The sequence below is a fragment of the Physcomitrium patens genome, chromosome 4 (assembly GCF_059467195.1).
Source record: "Physcomitrium patens ecotype Gransden chromosome 4, ASM5946719v1, whole genome shotgun sequence".
In the NCBI taxonomy this organism is placed as follows: domain Eukaryota; kingdom Viridiplantae; phylum Streptophyta; class Bryopsida; order Funariales; family Funariaceae; genus Physcomitrium; species Physcomitrium patens.
This window is the reverse complement of record NC_143413.1, coordinates 15,513,360-15,530,143: the sequence shown is the minus strand read 5'-3', so window position 1 is coordinate 15,530,143 and position 16,784 is coordinate 15,513,360. Positions and strand designations below refer to the sequence as shown.

The following is a 16,784-nucleotide window of genomic DNA, read 5'->3' as shown; positions in this document are numbered from 1 at the left end:
CAAAACTACATCAACAATGAGATGCAATAATGGAATTAGATGATACCAAATCCTAATATCAATAACAATCAAAAGATCTACTCCTCAGAATAAGTAAGACTTCAAAGAACTTCAAAACTTACAACTAATTGTCAGTGGATCCGTAACCTATTGAAGAACAAACACTATGAAGTAACAACACTTAACATCAGCAAGGTTGTACACAAAGAGAGTATGGAATAAGATGTTTCTCACTTCCAATACTTGTTACTTATAGGTGGTGGCTCTTGCCCCAATGGACAACTTCTATCTTTTGATGAATACATCCATTCAACATTTTACTAAGACTATTTATTGTTATCTTATCTACTATGAAAATATTTTTTTAACATATTCTTTATATTCTTAAGATCCTTGGTGTGTTCATCTATTTTATATCTTGGCCTTCTTACATACCAAGAACCAATCCTTAAATCAATAGTAACTTACCTAAAGTAGTATCCTCTACAATGTTACTTATTCTACTTTATTATTTACTTATATACTTTAATACAATGTTCTTTCTACTTGCAATTTTCTTATCAACATCTTATCTATGAAACCAAATCTAAACTCTATAACACAAAGTAAAACTATGAAATATTGACAAATATTTGAAATTACAGCACAATCACAATTGATAAAAACATGTTGATAAGGCACACTAGCAGTATTTTTGGTGTGCTATTTTGCTCGGCTGCAAATGCCAAACACTGCTATTTCGAGGTGGTGTGGAATCAAATCCACTTCTAGATTTATTGCTGTTATGAGATTTCACTAGCTACTCAGTGGCCATGCACCCACAAGAGCAATGCAGGAACTAGCAACTACTACGCATAGGTGCCAGCTTTCTTCCCTCCGGTGCTAACCGGCTGCGACTCACTATAAATGAACATCTGCATCAATAGCTTATGAAGAAAGTGGGGTTAACACTGCAATCATATCTCATCTTAAACGTGCATGCTAATAGACTGACCCAAAATGAAAGAGGCGAGGTTCTCTGGGTGCATGACATGTGTAACAATGTTGATGCTCCGAATCCCAAAGAAGTTCAAGGGCGCAACGAGCACCGCTAGCTGCAAAAGCCATCTATGTGAGATCAGTATAAACCCAAGTCACTTTGCATCGTGCTCACTGCAATCCAAGCAAATTTGCAGCTATGTGCTCTCAAAAATATGGAGCTTGGATCTTATAAAGCCACGTGCGTGCGAATAGAATGCCCGTAATCAGTACAAATCTAGTCAATAAATTCTCGATTGGCTCAACTCGATATCTTTATGACGACACTAGACAGCACCCCATGCGTTGACACTGAGAATACATCACAAACATATACGCGCATTCAGCATAAACAAGGCTGTAAAGATACTTGCCCACACCAGTAGCAGTCTGGTATCTCATGTGAAACTTTATACAAGACTGTACCTGCAACGTTCACATTGGTATTCTTCATTCATGCGTACGAACACAATCAGCAGGATCCAAGTTACAATTGACACAATGTGCACCAGGGAGCGAGGACTGCGATTGTGAACTCCGAAGTCTCGTACCTAGAGGACGTTGATCTCCAAGATAAACTGCTATGTAGAATCTGAATGAGGGTGGTTTGGGGAAGGGAGCCCGGCTTCGATGCCAGGACCAGCAGCAGTTGGAAGAGGCGACGCTGCTTCAGCAACCTCAACTGTAATAGCTTTACACGATCTCTGCAGCCAATGTACCCTAGTGCACGGCAGTCCTGAGCCACCAAAGAGTCTTCCAGACTGTCCAGGTCGAATATGATATTATAGGTGCCATCAAATCTATTTCTTCAGGTTTCTTATAAGTGATCCATGTTTTGAGAAACATAAATCGAAAGACGCGCGAGTCTTGGCAAGGGCTGCATGCTCAACCGAAGGAGACACATACACTCACACGCAGACTGCCAAGAGTGGAGAGTGACATATTTCAAGAGAGATCGATAAAGAGAGGGAAATGTGATGCACGAAGGAACCGCTCATGAAATCTGTTCGTGACCTTAGTTGAGCGATGGCATGGAAAAGCGCGAATTCGTGAACACGCCTCCGCACTAAGTCGCTTCCTCCGACTAGAATCGATAACATGGCCAGAGCAACTTCAGTCCACTTTCAAGAATCAAGAGAGAAAGAGCCACCCAGTGAGTGCGCTGGAAGGGATTCACGATGCACGATTTCGCGCAGGCGGGAGTCCTCGGACGTGGGCTGAACGGCCGGTCTCATCGAAGACCAAGCCGCGCCTGCCATGGAGCTCCGGCGCACTCCATGTTACACAGGCGAAAGGAATCAGATTCCAGAGACTTCACAACGGGAATGATTGTGGCGACACCCAAACCAGGAAAGTCTTACGACAGCATAGCAGGAGGAAGAGCACAAATGTTCGTGACAACCACAAAGAGCCAGTGCCACGGCAGTCCACAGCGCGTGCTCGGCGCCACCGATGCCCAAAGAGGAGCTCTCAGAGAGGGAGAGAGAAGTGGATGGGTGGAGGAGGACGAGGCTGGGAAGAGATAACGGTATGGGTATTGTGATAGGAATCGGAGCTTGCATCTGTGCCTTCTTAGCTCAGCTGGTTAGAGCGTCGTGCTAATAACGCGAAGGTCACAGGTTCGAGACCTGTAGAGGGCATGTGAAGGAGGTATAGCTCAGTGGTAGAGCAATCGGCTGCAGTCCGATAGGTCAGCGGTTCAACCCCGCTTGCCTCCTCTGGTTGGATTGAGGTGACAACCGTTATCGCTCTCGCCGCGCACCACATTTCTCCCTTTTCGCTGCCTTCGTCTGTTCTCACAGCATCGAGCACGAAGCATGCTTCCAGAGGCCCTCAAGTGCGACCCCGCACCCACTACGTCACACTAGGCCGCATGGCCCTCGGTCTCCACCTTTTCGAGGAAATAACGAGGAGATTCAAGGAAGAGATTCAAGGAAATATAAATTAATAATACTCAACTTTGTTACCACTGTGGATGATGCATAGAGTATAAGCAGACTGGTTGAGATCCGGATGAATAGGATCTCATCGTGTAGTTTGACGTGTATATCTATCTGTGGACGTCATCCATGGATGGATGTCGAAGGTGACAATAAAGGTTATTGTAGTTCCAACACCCCCTCTTGCTGCAAGCATCACATTGCTGGTGAGCGGCAGAGTTGTATTAGAAGTGGTAGAGATTTTTTTTTATCATGGTGTATTCTCAAAGTACCTACATTTTCTACTTTTGGTCGATTTGGAAAAATAAATAAATAAAAATGGATTGGATTGCTAAAGAAACGATGTAGAGGTATTACCTTTGATTTGTCACTTATTCATTAGCTCGATGTAGAGGTATCACCTTTGATTTGTCGCTTTGCTCATTAGCTCGATGAAGAGTGGCACCACCTTTAGCGAGTGTGCCATCATGTTTGCCAAGTGGGATCACTTCAACAACAAAAAGAAGAGCAAATTGGTATGCTAGAGTATGAAACATATATAAGATGGAGTTTTTTTTCATATACTAAGTTTGAAGAGAGTGGTTGTCGGTGAGATTGCATGTAGATAGAGTTGTGTAAAGTTTGTATTGTTGTAGTCTCTTTTGTATCAATCAAGTTGTTTCCAAACATCATTGATTATTTTAGCTATGAACTATGTTGTTGGGTGTTTTTGTTTTGGTTGACAAGTTTAACCTTTGTTATTGAGGAGCAAAGGGTTGACAAGATAAAAAGCCTTGTATGTGTCATGGACATACATATTTATTTAGATAAGAAGTATTATGTAGAAGGTGAATGTAGGTAGATTTAATATTATCTTGTGGTGAAGCTTCATAGATGCATATTTGATTTTATACATGTTTATAGTTGATTAATAGGTTAGAAACTTAGCCAACAAGTTAGCCATGTATCGCATATGTGGATAGCTTGTGGTATAAGCTAACAATGTGGCGTCCATATAAGAAACTTGCCTTGTAAGTTAAGACACATGTCTTGCAAATTTGACACATATTAGAGATCATGTAGGATATCACCATGTAACTCCTAGTTGGATAGTATATATATGGAGGCAAGAGTGAAGCCTTCTTCACTCTTGTCAATACCTTTTTAGTCCTTAATCTTGTTTCAAGTCTTTCTTATCTTTTTATCTTTGACAATAGCCATTCTTATTCAATATATTATCATCTTTGAATGATTTTCTAGTCTTTTTAAGTGACATAAGAGTGTATTGAGATTTTTTTTTTGAAATTCATGTTCTTGACAATTTGGCAAGAGTGCTAATTTGTTGTCCTTATTTTGTGTTAAAAGTAAGTGCATTGCTTTACTTCTATTGTTATGTTTTGAAGGTTACAAATTACCTATCTTTAAACTCATTTTTAATTTTTTAACATTGATTATTTTTCTTAAAAAGAGTAGACTATCCCTCTTTGTGGAAACTCTCATTTGATATTAAAAGTTATAGATTATCTTCTTTTGATTTGACTTTTAGATTTTTTTTTTGAATTATCTATGTAAGAAAAAATTATAGATGCTACTCTTGGTGGAAGTAAGAATAAATTTGCAACTATTATAAATCTTCATGAGCTTGTCAATACTCTAAGGATAGAAATCTCATGTATATTTAATGTCAATTATTAGAATATTATTTTGACACCTATAGAAGATGTCAAAAATAAAGTTGAAAGTCTATTTCAAGAAGTTGTGTAATTGAGAGAAACAAGTAGATCAAGCTCATAACTAAATCTAAGAAGTCTTATTATTCTAAGTATGAGAGAAACAAGGATAAATATCCTTGAGAAGTTTAATAGAACAAGATCAAAATTTTGAAGGTTTTTACAATAAGTAAAGTTCTATCTAAGGTTGTATTATTCTTAATATCTTGATAGACTTATTCAAGTTGGATTCATGAGTGCACTTCTCTCTAAGAATGTTCTCTCTTGCTTTACATCTTTGATGGAAAATAAATTCACATCTTTTCTATGATTTGAATTCATTCTTAAAAGTATTTACTACTACTTTTAGAGAAAGTGATGAAAAAAGGGTAATAGAGACCAAACTTGTATTTTTACAATAAGAATCACATTCAACCATCATATATGTTGTAAAATTTTAAAATCTTACTTATAATATAGATAAGAATGATAAAACCTTTGTTAATCAATTTCAATATAGATTAATAAATAATGTCAAATATTTGATATTGATGATACCAAGAGTAGGCTCGTTAGAGCAATTTATTGCTCAAGCCATTGTATTTGACAATTAACTCTTTGAAAGATGCCAAGAACAAAGATTTGGTTGGAGATGTACAAATCAAGCTATGGTGACAATCACTAAGTTTACAAAAGTTTATTCATTAAGACCAAAATCTATACAAATTCATACAATATGTTTTAAGCTTCTTATCAAGCAAGAAAAAACTTGACATCATCAAGAAGGTTTATACTTATATTGTGGAGAACCTAAATATATTGCTTAACATTATCCAAAGAAGCAACGCAACTACAAAATAAAGAGCACGATAGCCATAGAGGACAATGTGTTGGAAAACAAGTTTTTTCAATTACAATAAGAATCATGTGGTTAAAATCTTATGTAACATCTAGTAAAGATTTTATTCTCTCTTCAAATCCCTCATCTTATTTTATAATTGAAGTTTGTTTGGAACCAAAAAATCACAAAGTCTTTACCTTGCTAGATTTAGAAGCCTTAGCTTATTTTATAGACAAAGGCTTTATTAAAAAATAAGAAATAGCTTTAGTCAAGAAAAATAAACTTGTGCATGTAAAAGTCATAGATGGTTTTTTATTATCCTCTAAAGATGTTATCCATGAAACAATTCCTTTAATTGTAGCAACTAAAGATCATAATAACTTAATAATATTGAATGTCATTAGATTTTCTTCTAACATAGTTATTTTAGGATTATTTTAGCTAGAGAAGTATAACCTTCAAATAGACTAAATTTCTTATAATCTTGATTTTTTCTATAGTTTAGCCGAAGATTCTACTAATTGAATAGAAATCGATAAATTTAATACAACCAAACTCTTATTGGTAGGTATGAGAGCTTATATGCATGTAACAAAAGAATGATCAATTTATGATATATATGTTACACCTATTTTTGATAGAAAAAATCCTTCAAGTAGAATTTTAAGTTAATACCAAGATTATCAAAATATTTTTGAGAAAGAAAATATAAATATGTTTTTAGAATATCATCTCTATAATTGTTCTATTGATCTTTAAGACAGAGCTCAACCACTATTCAGACAAATTTATAGTTTATCGTAAAATAATTTGGCTGCATTTAAGGAGTATATTGATAAGAATTTGGTTAAAAACTTCATATACCATTTTAAATCTCTAATAAGAGCTTTCATCTTATTTTTGAAGAAAAAAGGTGGATCTTTGTAAATGTGTAGATTATTGTGGATTCAAAAAAATCACTATTAATAATAAGTATCTTCTATTTTTGATTTTAGGATTTTTTAATCAATTCAATGAAGAAAATATAGATCTATAAATAGCATACAATCTAGTATGCATCAAAGAAAGAAATAAATAGAAGACTATATTTCAAACCAAGTATGGACATTTCAAATATAATGTCATGTCTTTTAAACTCACAAATATACTTGGTGCATTCTAATATCTTATAAATTTTATCTTTCATGAATTTCTTGATGATTTTATCATCTATTATCTAAAATTTATTTTAATCTAATCTTAGAATATAAAAGAGCATAAACTTCATATTTGTTGCATACTACAAAAACTTAGAGATGTAGGATTATATGCCAAGATAAAAAAGTGTACATTTCACACTATTCAAGTTGAATTCTTAAGATATATTATTTTAAATAATGGCCTTATGATGGAACCTAAAATGATGCAGACTATTATGAATTAGAAGATTTTTAAAATAATTATAGACATATAATATTTTTAGAAATTTATCAATTATTATCAAATCTTCATCAATTTTTTTTTTTAAATTGTGGCTCTTCTTACACATTGTTACAAACATACATAAGTATTTTAATAAATAATTATATGATTAGATAGGAATAGATAAAAGTAGATAAAAATAGGCTAATTTTATAAGACCTTTCAGAGAAGCTTCTTAAAAGCTTCATAGACGCTGCTTGATTTAACATGTGTTTGTAATTGATTGGTTGGTTAGAAACTTGGTCAACAAGTTAACCACATGTTGGTAGCTTACGGAACAAGCTAACCATATGGTGTACATATAAAAAACTTGCCTTGCAAGTGAAGATACGTGTTTTGCAAAGTCAACATATTTTAGAGATCTTATAGGACATCGCCATGTAGCTCCTAATTAAGAGTATATATGGAGGCAAGAGTAAAGCCTTCTTTACTCTTGTCAACTCCTTTCTAGTCTTTAGTCTTATTCTAAGACTTTATAGTCTTCTTATTTTTAGTAATAGCCATTTTAGTTTTACATTATATCACCTTTTGAATGACTTTCTAGTTCTCTTCACTGATACAAGAGTGTATTGAAGATTTTCTTTCTTCGAGATTCATGTCCTTGATACACACTTAATATATAAAGACAAACTTGAGTAGAAAAAAGAAGTTGAAGTTTTTATTTTTAAGCTTTTTTTTAAAAAATCATTTATTTTTATATCAAACTTATATTGTGTCATATTTTTCAAGGCATTTTTTTATAAAAATAGATACATCAAATTTTATTATGGATGTGATGTTGTCACAAATGGAAGCAAATGATAAATTCTATCTAATAGTTTTTTATTCAAGAAAGTTTTTAATAACTAAGATTAATTACAAGATCCACAACAAAGAGCTTATTGCAATCATGGATTCATTTCAAGAATAGCATCATTATCTAGAAGGTTCTTTTAGTCTAATTTTCGTATATATAAAACACAAGAACTTCAAGTACTTTGTGTTGGTATGTGATTTGAATTGTTGTTAAATCAGTTGGAGCATGTCTTTATTAAGATTTGATTTTAAGATCAATTTTTAATGAAAAAAATAATAAGATTTATTAGACACCCTTTTAAAATGTTCTTATCTTACATCCAAAGAAAGAAATATAGCTTTTAATCAAGAAAGAAATTTTTTCTTGAAGTTAAAGCATTCTCATCTTTGAACAATGAAATTAACATTAACTATTGATTCAACTTTTTTCAAGCAAGTTCAATCAAGTATATCCTTTAATCTTCTTATTCATGATATTAAGAATAAATTTTTAAAGTTTCATGAAACTTCTAGGTTCAAGTTCAAGAATAATCTACTCTATTTTGAAGGATGATTATACATTTTAGAAGGTGAAGTATGATTAAATATTCTTCAAGCTCGTTTGGATTTTCTAGTAGCCAAATATTTTGAATGCAATAAGACTTTAGAGCTAATATCTAAAGATTTTTGATAGCCTCAAATGTAAAAAGCAATTAAAAACTTTGTACAATCTTGTGATATTTATGTAAGATCAAAAATTTCTCATCATCAATCTTTTTGACTTCTTTAGCCATTATCTATTCTAAAACAACTATGATCTTTTATTTTTATGGGTATTTTTATGAACCTTTTAATCTCAAGTTTATATGATTGTATATTTGTGATAGTAGATCATTTTATCAAAATAGCTCATTTTGTACAATGTATAAAGTTTATTACTAGTAAAGAAGTAATTAAATTTTTTTTAATAATATCTATTGCTATAATGAATTATCAAGAATATTATATTAGATAGGAGATTCAATTTATATCAAGATTTAAAAAAATCTTTTTTAAGATTTTAAAGGTAGACATAAAACTATCTTTGACTTTTTGTCCTCAAATCAGTAGACAAACAAAGCATGTAAACCAAGTTTTGGAGCAATACTTGGGGTGTACCATCAATTACCAAAAAAATGAGTAGAAAATTCTTTTACCATTGATAGAGTTTGCTTATAACAATATGATACATTCTTCTATGCAATAAACATCTTTTTTTGCTAATTATGATTATCATCCATGATTTGATGCTTTTGACTTTTTAAAGTTAATAATTTTATAACAAAATATATGAAAAATTATTTATCTAAGCTACATACAACAATGACGACACAAGTAAAAGAAATTCAAGAATGACAAAAGAATAACATTGATGCCTATTACAAAAAAGAAACCTCAATTTTATGCTAGCAATAAAATGTAATTACTTTGTTGCAATATTAAGACTAGTCACACTTATGATAAGTTGGATTATTGCAAGCTTAGACCATTTCTTATTTGTGAATAAATCAATCTAATTGCTTATTAATTATATTCACCAAAGTCTATAAAGATCCATCCCGTATTTTATGTGTCTCTTCTTAAATCATAAAAAATAATAAATATCTTGGAAAGAAGACAAATGCCATCTCTTCCTATAAAAGTGGATAATAATGAAGAATTTGAAATAAAAAGAAACTTAAACTCAAGGCAGTGCTAAAATAGGTTGGAATATTTTGTTCATTAGTGTGGATATGATATTAGTGAATATATATAAAAGCAAGCTAAGAATCTTGCAAATGTAGCAAAGAAGATTAATGCTTTTCATCAATGACATCTATCAAAATTAAGATAAAGAATAGCAAATCTTTGCTATAAAAGAAATAAACTTTAAAAAAAATTGTATTTTATTTTCTAATTTTATTTAAAAATTTTATATATTTTTAGTATTAAAAAGATAGAGAATTAACAACTAGTACATTTAATTCAAAACTTATCATTTGTTGATTTATTAGACAAGATATTACGATTGTTATAGCCTTCAAGAAAATATAATTTAAATGAAGACCTTTAAAAATGGTAAGTTCTTCCTTGAATAGATAGTGAGATACAATGCATTTGATATCACAACCTTGGAAGAGATTCTTAAGATTTGGTGATTTTATTAGAGATAAAAACGACTCTTCATGATCTTACAAATATTTTGTTTGAAAGAAGTTACAAAGGCCTCAATAATAATTAAATAATAGGGTAGTCTTTTTGCCTAGAATAAGACATTATCAATGGCTAAGAGGACCTATCAACCACCTTCAAAAGGAACAAAGATTAGAATATGTGACAAACATAATTTGCTGCATGTTGGACTTCTTCAACATATGATGATCGCTTCTCATAGCACTTGGTTTTAGAAGAGAGGATAATGCCATGAATATACATATTTACCTAAATAAGAAGTATTAGGTAGAAGATAAATGTAGATAGATTTGATATTATCTTGCGGCAAAGCTTCTTAGAAGCTTCATAAATGCATATTTGACTTTATACATGTTTATAGTTGATTAGTAGGTTAGAAACTTAGTCAACAAATTAGCCATATATTATATGTATGGATAGCTTGTGATATAAGCTAACAATATCACATGCACAAAAGAAACTTGCCTTGCAAGTTAAGACACATGTCTTGTAAATTGAACAGATATTGGAGGTCCAATAAAACATCGTCACATAGCTTTTAGTTGGATAGTATACATGGAGGCAAGAGTGAAGCATTATTTACTCTTGTCAATGCCTTTCTAGTCTTTGGTCTTGTTTCAAGACTTTTTAGTCTTCTTATTTTTAACAATAGCTATTCTAGTTTAATATTATACCATCTTTAAATAATTTTTTAGTCTTTTCAAGTGACGCAAGAGTATATTGATCTTTAGTTCTTTGAGATTCATATCCTTGACAATATGTGAAATTTGATTATCTATTGATTATAAAGGAGAGATTGCTCATGTTGATTTGTGTGATGTTTCTTTGATAGGGTCGTATTTGATTGCTTATTATTGTGACTATTTATAAGATTTTAATAAACGTTTCTTAAAATCAATATAATGTCCATCTATGACTTTTACATGCACAAGTTTATTTTTCTTGACTAAAGCTATTTCTTATTTTTTAATAAAGCCTTTGTCTATAAAATAAGCTAAGGCTTCTAAATCTAGCAAGGTAAAGACTTTGTGATTTTTTGGTTCCAAACAAACTTCAATTATAAAATAAGATGAGGGATTTGAAGAGAGAATAAAATCTTTACTAGATGTTACATAAGATTTTAACCACATGATTCTTATTGTAATTGAAAAAACTTGTTTTCCAACACATTGTCCTCTATGGCTATCGTGCTCTTTATTTTGTAGTTGCGTTGCTTCTTTGGATAATGTTAAGCAGTATATTTAGGTTCTCCACAATATAAGTATAAACCTTCTTGATGATGTCAAGTTTTTTCTTGCTTGATAAGAAGCTTAAAACATATTGTATGAATTTGTATAGATTTTGGTCTTAATGAATAAACTTTTGTAAACTTAGTGATTGTCACCATAGCTTGATTTGTACATCTCCAACCAAATCTTTGTTCTTGGCATCTTTCAAAGAGTTAATTGTCAAATACAATGGCTTGAGCAATAAATTGCTCTAACGAGCCTACTCTTGGTATCATCAATATCAAATATTTGACATTATTTATTAATCTATATTGAAATTGATTAACAAAGGTTTTATCATTCTTATCTATATTATAAGTAAGATTTTAAAATTTTACAACATATATGATGGTTGAATGTGATTCTTATTGTAAAAATACAAGTTTGGTCTCTATTACCCTTTTTTCATCACTTTCTCTAAAAGTAGTAGTAAATACTTTTAAGAATGAATTCAAATCATAGAAAAGATGTGAATTTATTTTCCATCAAAGATGTAAAGCAAGAGAGAACATTCTTAGAGAGAAGTGCACTCATGAATCCAACTTGAATAAGTCTATCAAGATATTAAGAATAATACAACCTTAGATAGAACTTTACTTATTGTAAAAACCTTCAAAATTTTGATCTTGTTCTATTAAACTTCTCAAGGATATTTATCCTTGTTTCTCTCATACTTAGAATAATAAGACTTCTTAGATTTAGTTATGAGCTTGATCTACTTGTTTCTCTCAATTACACAACTTCTTGAAATAGACTTTCAACTTTATTTTTGACATCTTCTATAGGTGTCAAAATAATATTCTAATAATTGACATTAAATATACATGAGATTTCTATCCTTAGAGTATTGACAAGCTCATGAAGATTTATAATAGTTGCAAATTTATTCTTACTTCCACCAAGAGTAGCATCTATAATTTTTTCTTACATAGATAATTCAAAAAAAAAATCTAAAAGTCAAATCAAAAGAAGATAATCTATAACTTTTAATATCAAATGAGAGTTTCCACAAAGAGGGATAGTCTACTCTTTTTAAGAAAAATAATCAATGTTAAAAAATTAAAAATGAGTTTAAAGATAGGTAATTTGTAACCTTCAAAACATAACAATAGAAGTAAAGCAATGCACTTACTTTTAACACAAAATAAGGACAACAAATTAGCACTCTTGCCAAATTGTCAAGAACATGAATTTCAAAAAAAAAATCTCAATACACTCTTATGTCACTTAAAAAGACTAGAAAATCATTCAAAGATGATAATATATTGAATAAGAATGGCTATTGTCAAAGATAAAAAGATAAGAAAGACTTGAAACAAGATTAAGGACTAAAAAGGTATTGACAAGAGTGAAGAAGGCTTCACTCTTGCCTCCATATATATACTATCCAACTAGGAGTTACATGGTGATATCCTACATGATCTCTAATATGTGTCAAATTTGCAAGACATGTGTCTTAACTTACAAGGCAAGTTTCTTATATAGACGCCACATTGTTAGCTTATACCACAAGCTATCCACATATGCGATACATGGCTAACTTGTTGGCTAAGTTTCTAACCTATTAATCAACTATAAACATGTATAAAATCAAATATGCATCTATGAAGCTTCACCACAAGATAATATTAAATCTACCTACATTCACCTTCTACATAATACTTCTTATCTAAATAAATATGTATGTCCATGACACATACAAGGCTTTTTATCTTGTCAACCCTTTGCTCCTCAATAACAAAGGTTAAACTTGTCAACCAAAACAAAAACACCCAACAACATAGTTCATAGCTAAAATAATCAATGATGTTTGGAAACAACTTGATTGATACAAAAGAGACTACAACAATACAAACTTTACACAACTCTATCTACATGCAATCTCACCGACAACCACTCTCTTCAAACTTAGTATATGAAAAAAAACTCCATCTTATATATGTTTCATACTCTAGCATACCAATTTGCTCTTCTTTTTGTTGTTGAAGTGATCCCACTTGGCAAACATGATGGCACACTCGCTAAAGGTGGTGCCACTCTTCATCGAGCTAATGAGCAAAGCGACAAATCAAAGGTGATACCTCTACATCGAGCTAATGAATAAGTGACAAATCAAAGGTAATACCTCTACATCGTTTCTTTAGCAATCCAATCCATTTTTATTTATTTATTTTTCCAAATCGACCAAAAGTAGAAAATGTAGGTACTTTGAGAATACACCATGATAAAAAAAAATCTCTACCACTTCTAATACAACTCTGCCGCTCACCAGCAATGTGATGCTTGCAGCAAGAGGGGGTGTTGGAACTACAATAACCTTTATTGTCACCTTCGACATCCATCCATGGATGACGTCCACAGATAGATATACACGTCAAACTACACGATGAGATCCTATTCATCCGGATCTCAACCAGTCTGCTTATACTCTATGCATCATCCACAGTGGTAACAAAGTTGAGTATTATTAATTTATATTTCCTTGAATCTCTTCCTTGAATCTCCTCGTTATTTCCTCGAAAAGGTGGAGACCGAGGGCCATGCGGCCTAGTGTGACGTAGTGGGTGCGGGGTCGCACTTGAGGGCCTCTGGAAGCATGCTTCGTGCTCGATGCTGTGAGAACAGACGAAGGCAGCGAAAAGGGAGAAATGTGGTGCGCGGCGAGAGCGATAACGGTTGTCACCTCAATCCAACCAGAGGAGGCAAGCGGGGTTGAACCGCTGACCTATCGGACTGCAGCCGATTGCTCTACCACTGAGCTATACCTCCTTCACATGCCCTCTACAGGTCTCGAACCTGTGACCTTCGCGTTATTAGCACGACGCTCTAACCAGCTGAGCTAAGAAGGCACAGATGCAAGCTCCGATTCCTATCACAATACCCATACCGTTATCTCTTCCCAGCCTCGTCCTCCTCCACCCATCCACTTCTCTCTCCCTCTCTGAGAGCTCCTCTTTGGGCATCGGTGGCGCCGAGCACGCGCTGTGGACTGCCGTGGCACTGGCTCTTTGTGGTTGTCACGAACATTTGTGCTCTTCCTCCTGCTATGCTGTCGTAAGACTTTCCTGGTTTGGGTGTCGCCACAATCATTCCCGTTGTGAAGTCTCTGGAATCTGATTCCTTTCGCCTGTGTAACATGGAGTGCGCCGGAGCTCCATGGCAGGCGCGGCTTGGTCTTCGATGAGACCGGCCGTTCAGCCCACGTCCGAGGACTCCCGCCTGCGCGAAATCGTGCATCGTGAATCCCTTCCAGCGCACTCACTGGGTGGCTCTTTCGGAATGGGGTTGATCTCCCCCCCCCCCGCCCCCCCCAACTTGCTTTTGAGTTTATGGTCGCGGATGCGTCCGATTCTAAGCTAGCATATGGAAACTGAGGTCGTGAACTCTTCTGCCAAACGCACAGCGACAATATCGTCGCTAGCTACTGAAGGAAACCTGCCAGGATTTATTGAGCACCCAGTGTGTGAAAAGCAGGGATGTAATTTAGGCAATGCTTGTGCTCATTATTCACTTGCCGTGGACTGATTGATTGCAGGAATGTCAATATCCACAAGTGCCCTCATCTGAGCTGGTTGCACACAAGTGAGACGGGACTGCTTTAGCAGGTGAACCTCTACACCTAGCCAGCCTGCCCCCAGATGAATACCGCCCACCCGATACCCATCTGCAAGGTTGAATTTGCTGCCGGAGTAGTTGGCTGGTGGGCAGGAGGTGGAAGGTAATACACTTTTTCTTGTAAAGCGTTGTGTGTTACAAGTTGTTGGTTTGGCCACAGAGGCTATGAGATACGGTTAGGGTGATTCTCACCACCTCGGAGGATTTTGGTTTAAATCCAAGTGGCAACGTCGCGGTTTTACGTGTTCCTTCTGTACCAAATGCTGAGTCAAGTATGCATGGCGTCCCCGTGGTGACGTGTTCTTGCATATTGTTGGAGTTGTTGTCGGATTGTTAATGGCAGGCGTTGTTGTTTGTTGAGGTTATACGAGTTGTATTATTGGTGCTGCTTCCTGGCAAAGGAAGTTCTGAGTTCAGCGATTTCAGATTGGTATATTGCCTCTTCTTTGTCAGTTCACTGTAGTCTTTGATTCCAAGTTATAGGCTCAGGTTGTTCTGGTGGACGAGGTGCAATTGAGGCGAATAATTCTTCGATGGCAATGCGTAGTGCTGGGTGAGATATCGGCCATGGCTCTTCTTTAATGAGGCGGAGGCGGACGGCTGGCTCCTCAGTGATAAATAGTGGAGGTGGTATCAATCTCTAAGTAAGGGGCTCTCGGCTTGCAAAAATTGTATGGTTTGTCCAAATGTTGGTAAGTAGGGTCACTCTTTGGTGGTGGTGTCACGGCCATAATCATGTAAGCTAATAATTACATATAGAAATAGGTAGAAGTAAGTAAAAGTAGATAAAAGTAAGTTAATTCTATAATATTTAATATGGAAGCTTCTTAGAAACTTCCTAGACGCTGCTTTGACTTCATAGGTGTCTTTAATTGATTTTTTGGATTAGAAACGTGGTCAACAAGTTGGCCATGTGCCACACATGTTGTTAGCTTGAAGATCAAGCTAACTATATGGCCCACACGTAGAAAAACTTGCCTTGTAAGTCAAGGCATGTGTCCTACAAAGTCAACACATATTAGAGGTCCTATAGAACGTCGCCACGTAGCCCTTAGTTAGATAGTATATATAGAGACAAGAGTGAAGGCTTCTTCACTCTTGTCAACTCTTTTTTTGCTCCTAGTCCAGGTTCAAGAGTCTTTAGTTTCTTATCTTGTGGCAATAGCCATTCCAGTTTCCTTTTAATATACATATTTGTTTATATTTTGACTTATTATATCGAGATAGCCTTTTTTTGTATATTTTCCTTCATCGAGTCTTTGTCCTTGACAGATTGACAAGAGTGCACTTACAATATCAGAGCTTTGTTTTTCTTGAGTAAGAGTGGATTACCCCTTTCTCTTGACAAGACATAAGCATATTAGAAGTTTGCGGATTACCCACTTCTAAACTGATATTGTTCTTAGTATCTTCTTTGTTATCAAGTCTTTCTTTTTTTTTGTCTTGAGCAGTATCAAACAAATTTTTCTTCTTAATGTCATTATGGCAGAGCTTGTTGAAATGAAGAGTGCAATGGCACAAATGCAAGAGCAAATGAGGGAGTTAATGCTTGCGATGCATCAACTCAATTCATCAACACATGAAAGAACAAGAATAGCAAAAAGTGGGGATATAGAGATGATCGGAGCTGCTTCAACATCTACAACAAATCACGTTCCTTCTCCAATTGTACAACACCCTATAAGCACTAGAGAACCAAGAATTGCCTTACCCGAGAAATTTGATGGTACGAGATCAAAGTTTCGAGGGTTCATCAATCAAGTACAATTGGCAATTGAACTTCAACCACAAAGCTATCCAACTCCAGGATCACAAGTCAGGTTTATTGGCACTCTACTTTTTGGTTCTGTATTATCGTAGTTTTCATCTTTTCTTGAACAACGAAATCCAATATTGGACAATTTAGAAGCTTTTTTGGCGGAGTTTCGATCTATGTATGGTGAACACGATGCAACTCGTGTTGCAACAA

General features: G+C 34.2%; 1 long non-coding RNA gene and 4 other non-coding genes across 5 annotated transcripts; 2 read left to right on the top strand and 3 right to left on the bottom strand.

Moving 5' to 3' along the window:
* Positions 1–623: 623 nt before the first annotated feature.
* LOC112281783 (uncharacterized) lies at positions 624–2,570 on the bottom strand. The gene is made up of 2 exons (XR_002969692.3): positions 1,569–2,570; positions 624–1,094 (listed from the first exon to the last, which is right to left on the bottom strand). It is a non-coding gene; the product is annotated as an uncharacterized LOC112281783 (long non-coding RNA).
* A 13-nt stretch (positions 2,571–2,583) lies between these two features.
* On the top strand, positions 2,584–2,657 carry TRNAI-AAU (transfer RNA isoleucine (anticodon AAU)). The gene has a single exon. It is a non-coding gene; the product is annotated as a tRNA-Ile (tRNA).
* Positions 2,658–2,663: 6 nt separating this feature from the next.
* On the top strand, positions 2,664–2,735 carry TRNAC-GCA (transfer RNA cysteine (anticodon GCA)). The gene has a single exon. It is a non-coding gene; the product is annotated as a tRNA-Cys (tRNA).
* Positions 2,736–13,897: 11,162 nt separating this feature from the next.
* TRNAC-GCA (transfer RNA cysteine (anticodon GCA)) lies at positions 13,898–13,969 on the bottom strand. The gene has a single exon. It is a non-coding gene; the product is annotated as a tRNA-Cys (tRNA).
* A 6-nt stretch (positions 13,970–13,975) lies between these two features.
* TRNAI-AAU (transfer RNA isoleucine (anticodon AAU)) lies at positions 13,976–14,049 on the bottom strand. The gene has a single exon. It is a non-coding gene; the product is annotated as a tRNA-Ile (tRNA).
* Between the last annotated feature and the right edge of the window lie 2,735 nt (positions 14,050–16,784).